Source organism: Ischnura elegans, chromosome 5 (assembly GCF_921293095.1).
Source record: "Ischnura elegans chromosome 5, ioIscEleg1.1, whole genome shotgun sequence".
Classification (NCBI taxonomy): Eukaryota; Metazoa; Arthropoda; class Insecta; order Odonata; family Coenagrionidae; genus Ischnura; species Ischnura elegans.
The window spans coordinates 78,266,412-78,272,411 of NC_060250.1; positions in this window are offsets into that span (position 1 = coordinate 78,266,412).

Sequence of the window (6,000 nt, forward strand, 5' to 3'; positions counted from 1 at the left end):
CTTCAAATTATAATTGTATAATAAAACAGTCCTCTCACCGCAAATATCAGAATGATTAGGAGAAGTATTTTGGGAAATATTTTATTTTTTAAAATTTGATTCTCAAACCACCGAATACAGCTTATACTGGTCATTTTAAATCGGGGTATTCAAAAAATTTAACAAGTAAACGTACACGAACAACCACGCCCTCGACCGGTGAAACCTACCCAGGCGGGACTCGAACCTTCGCGACTCGCGACCTCTTGTTTGACAGGCGAGGACTTTACCCCGCCGCCACCGAGGCCGGCGAAATATTCTCAATTATCAATGAGGGTTCCTAAATAACTCTGCCATTATTGAAATACTAACGTTTGAAAAGACAAATTAGTTCGTAAAAGTATACAATCATTCACTCTAACTTCAAAATGCCGCGCATTTAATCATTTTGGGAGCAAGAACGCACAAAAGGAAACATAGAAACATACAGAGATTTAACTAATAACTTCAGGCTTTACTTTGTGAAACTTCTCCATACTGGAAGTAAGGAAATAAAACTTTGTAAGGTTCACTGCTATTTAATTATGTGCAGTTAAAGGTTTCAACCAGTCCTTTTTCTTTCCGATAGATGTCCTCACTGTCACTTGGGTACTTTGTGTATAAATGTATGATGCATGCAAGATCAGTCACCTGACGATGTAACCAAGTTACGAAACCCGGGTCGTGCACATAATTAAATAACAGTGAACCTTACAAAGTTTTAATTCATTACATACAGAGATTTACAAATATATTCGACATAGGACGAAATGTTATAACAGACGCCGAGGATAAATGAGCAAAAACGGTCAAATCAATCGGTTGACGTTTGGCGAAGGGCAAACATATCATTCAAGAAGAAATCACCCAGGTGACCCTAAATCGTGACCTGAAAAACCTTTCTGACCTCTAAAACCTCTATTATTCTATCCCTACTTTGTTTTTCCACCAACCAGCTCGGCTTCCTAAACCCTCTTTGACTTATTCAGGCTCCCTTTCACTTTTTTCCTTCGCCGTCTAGACCGAACCATATCAACTCTCCATCTCCACCTTGACTTCTCCCTCAACGGAAATCGGGTCGGAGGGTGGAGGCCGCCGCTGTATTGGTTTTCAATCTCATGAGTCAGGGTTGGGATCGCGGCGGCGTCGTTGAGGGGAATATATTTCGCGAAATACGAGGGCTCTTTGGAGAGTAACCTCCGTTTTTTTAAATAAATAAAACTTTATAGTATTTTCACAAAATTTATTATATGCATCTTAAAACTACGAATGTCCTTTACTTTTCAACGTCATTTCCATGAACATTTAGGCACTTACCATACCCATAAACTAATTTAGAAATTCCTTCGGCAAAAAATCTGCCCCTTGTAACTTTAGCCATCCAATGACCCCATCATCCTCAAATCGCTGAGAGCTAATCCATTTATTCATATACATTTATACTAGGCGGGATTTTCAATTGCAGCACACATTTTGACAAGCCACCAAAATACAATTTGCGCTAAAGCGACCTTCACTTTACCACGACTGTACGCCGACTGACCTACCTTGCGTGCCGACGCAACAATGGTGGCACTACCCCCTCGACTTTTTACGTAGTGACCTGACCAAAGAGGTTGGAATATCTGAAGGAGCTGTTTCCGAGTTTTTAGCGTGGTAAGTTCCTCCATCTTGGTATGACAATGTTTGGGCGTTGTCTCCGCCTGATATTTTGAGGTGGTTAAGTTTTTTTAAGAAAATGTGTTTTCCCATTACGAATGTACAAACGTGTGAGAACATTTTCACATTAAGAGAAAAATGCTACCATAATCATTAGCATTTCGTCAATGATTGTCATCGGATATTTCCCATCATTCGCAATACTTCTATTAATGAATAAACTCTGTTGTGTCTGTGAGCCTCTTTACTGGTGGGGATATGCTTGAAAATATACTTTATTACTGTAAGTGTTAGATTACCGTTGGCTATAATAAAATTAAATACCAGTATAAGTGCAGGTAAATGACTACTTTACTCTCGTAAAAATTTTATTTCCAACTGAGTTGGTTGTAGAACGTAACCGTGGTGATTGATAAAAATTTTTCCGTGAGAAAAGATATTTGAGTCATAACTTCGCGAAACCTACCAATGAAGTAAGAAAAAAAAGTTCACATTGTGCGTTCCATATTTTATTTAAATGTATTAACGAGTTATGACCAAAAATTTCATCAAATAGTAAGAATTAATCCTTATGGGATTGTCAATGTTTTGGTTAAAGTGGGCGTGGCTTGTTCTTTCCAAGCGCCACACTTCGCTCCACGGTTGAACCAGTGGTGCCGGTGCCCCCTCCAGATATTTAAAACGCCGTGGAGCAAACGAGGTTACTTTTCGAACAATATGTAGTGAAGTAGTTGGTCGGATAGTGGCAAACTGTGGTACTTTAACTGCGATAGTATGTTGAAACATAAAACATGTTGATCAGTGGTCTCAGAATATTTTCACGAAATAAAAATGGCAAAATTACAATGCAAACATATTTTGAATTGTAAACCTTTAATGATGTGCCGAACTGAAAAAATTAAAAACAGAATTTTTCAATTGAATCCCAATCAAAGACCGTTCCAACATAAAAAAGAAAGCCCATAGTTTTATTATTTCCAACGAGCATGGCGCTAATTCATTACTCTAATCATGCCCAAATTAGGTGAATCACATGTTATTTAAAAATGAAAATATTTAACGATCCACAAGCAATATAATTTCCTATCTTGTAAACTAATACACTACAATTAAATAAATAGAGGTAAAATAATATATGCATAAATTTTCAGTATTTGTGTTTATCTTATAATATTTATTGTTGCATAAAGATCCAGTTGGTTAAAGCGGATAACGTAGGGGAGTTAGGGGGCTAGATCATGTGGCTTCTCATCAAACGGTCTGGAATTCGAATACTGAGTGAGGCGTTTGGACACCCCGAGCCGAATCCCTCGAAAAGATAGGTGGCCCCGGAAAGAAACTGACCTCCGCGGAGCGGTAATCTTACTATTTAAATACACTTCGGGAGAGTATTTTAATTCCGATTGTTAAAATTACTAGATATTTTCCGTGCGCTGATTGCAAGCATTACTTATACAATAACAATTTGAGTTCAATACGTAATGCAACGAATCTTTTGACGGCCAATTTTGGTCTAAAAAACTTGAAATTTCTTGTGGAACATTTTGAAACATTCCTGATTCGTGATGTACAGTCGTACTGACTTCCGATAGGTGACCACGCTATATGGATCTTTTAAAATGGTGTATGTAACGGAGGTGCGTTCCAAACAATAGACAGTCATTGAGTTTATTTCGGCTGAAAATCAGGGTATCTTAGATATTCATAGGCGCCTGCATCATGTCTACGGTGATCTCATACTGGAAAAAAGCACGGTGAGTCTTTGTACAATGCGTCTTTCATCGTTGCCGCTACGGGGATGATGAAGAAGTTATGAACACAGTGCAACGTTAGCTACGACATCGACTAGTTTAATGGTACCATGCAGGCATACAGACCCACTCTTCAAGGTGGTGTTAAGCCGTAGCATTAAATGGAGATTACTTTGAAAAATAGTGCTGCTTAGACAAAATATTGGGCAATAACATGGTGTAATTTTTCGTTAAAACTTTCGCAGATACTCGTCATGTTGAATAAAAACTTATGGGCTATGTCGCCGCGTCAATTTTAGCCCTAACTTAGGGGTCACCCAAAAATTGACGCGGCGACATAGGCCAAAAGTTTTTATTCAACATGGTGCATTTGAATGATGAATGAAGCAATCCCTGTTTCAAAAATAAATATGAAATGTATTGATTTACTTATTGGACTACCCTCGCATTATGTCATAGTTCATGTCATACTTTTCATAGTTATTTACACGCCTGTGACTTAATACCAGCCAAACTCTATTCTCACCTATCCACATTATCATCGGGGATAACTCACCGATTGAGTACGTTGTTTAGGCAGGAAAGCTTAAATAAATAACTACGATAGATCTGTCTCATTGAACGCTGAACGGTTAAGCATATTTAATCTCTCAAGAAAATAGATCTACACAAGATAAAAATCATTTTCCGAGATCGGGATACGAACTTAGGCCGCCCGATCTCACGCCACCAAGACATTTAAATCCCGTTTAAATTTTCCCCCGAATGGATATTTTCCTGTACATGCGGATTATTCTGTTCAGATAAGCCGCTGGCCATTCCGCGCCAGATGCCTAGAGAAATATTTCAATATGATTAGTCGTACGGAGGTTCCACATGCCTCTCATCTTCATTCAATATCTCCTCTTTTTATTAATTTTCCAGCAGTCTAACCTTTGATTTTTGGCGGAATGGAAAAGAGCCTGCAATATGAAGTTACTCCAACAAAACATATCATGATAATAATGATAATACAAATTTTATGTTCGTGTGAGTTTCTGAGTGATAAATATTAATTTGAAATAGACATTTCTATTTTTTCGTGCGATATTTATTGATTTTTGGGTAATATAAATAAATGATTACTTATCTTCATAAGAGTAGAATATAAGAGGTTAAAGTGGTAAACTGAATCCTTTAAATGCGTACCAAAATCAACCCTGTCATTATCGTGTAGAACTCTGCAGATGTTTTACACGCAACGGAAAGTAACTTATTTTACCGACATCTCCCGCGGATAATTTACCGATATTTCTCCTTGCATGGGTCAAGACATTTCCTTTCATGAATGAGCTACGAGAACAAGCATTGCTGCAATGAATAGGAAAGTTTTCTGAGTACTCCACTACTTTGGAAAGGTTCGTGGGATACTTAAGCCCATGTGTTTCAGGAAACGTTTTGAGTTCAGTGAAATGTTTCCTCAATGGAAAATCCACCAGTCAAAGCCAAGCATAGAAATTATGAAATTTAAATTCATTCATCAAGCTTTAAGTATTACTAGCTGCGGAAATATACATCACTATTTAAATTCACATCAAAAGTGATTTCATTTCCGATCGTTTGAATTATTTGAGATACACGATTCTTCCCTTACTAGCAATAGTAATACAAATATTACATCATCAAATTAGTAAAGGTTTCGCGGTCCATGTTTGTAGATTTATGGTTTTTTGGGAATATCCCGCGTCAGGTTATTAAAATGGCCGACGTTTCTTCTCCTATGCCGGAGACCTCATCAGGGCGAATACATCATATTTAACTCTCCAAAACTATATATTATGTGTTCATGAAAACACAAATGCCTTCTTTATATTAAATCCATGTCAGCATTTTGAATTCAACGGCTGTTTTTAATTTCCATTGAAGTTGACACCGAAAATAAGAAAATTACTTATTTATTAAATTATTCATTACAAATTACGTTCATTTAAATAAAATTCCATCATTAAAAATTAATGGGAGGATGATTTTTATTACCAGTGCGAAATCAAATTTTATATTAGAGGAGAGACAGCTTTTGTCCGTTCACAAGCTAGTGTACTAATTTTGGAGACTCCCTAGTTTCATTAGAGGCAGATGGCAGCTCGAAACCAGACTAAACCAAGCAAGGGAAGTTACCGGCTGTGTAACACAATTAGTGCGAAGCGGCGGATTTCAATGTCGCTGATGATGTCATCCAAAAGGGGTATTGTCCCCTGATTTCTCCACGCATAGAATCTACCCTCTGGACCATGAGGGAGGACCAGGCGATGGAGATGCCCGTATCTCGGCAGGGCCCGTTACGTGAAGTAAGCCCTCATGCGGCGAGGATAGCGGGGACGAGCTCCTATTGCAAGGAACGCAGTGGACTCATCCAAAGCATAAGGCCACCTAGGGCCCTTCACATTTTCATGCACGTATGAAAACGATATGGATAGGGTGATTACAAAATCATAAGATATCGAAATTTTATCGGGGTTTTTCAAATCTCCATTGAAATCCGGTCCTAAATTTAATTGGACTATTTTTGAGGATTTTCCTTCAAATTTCTAAA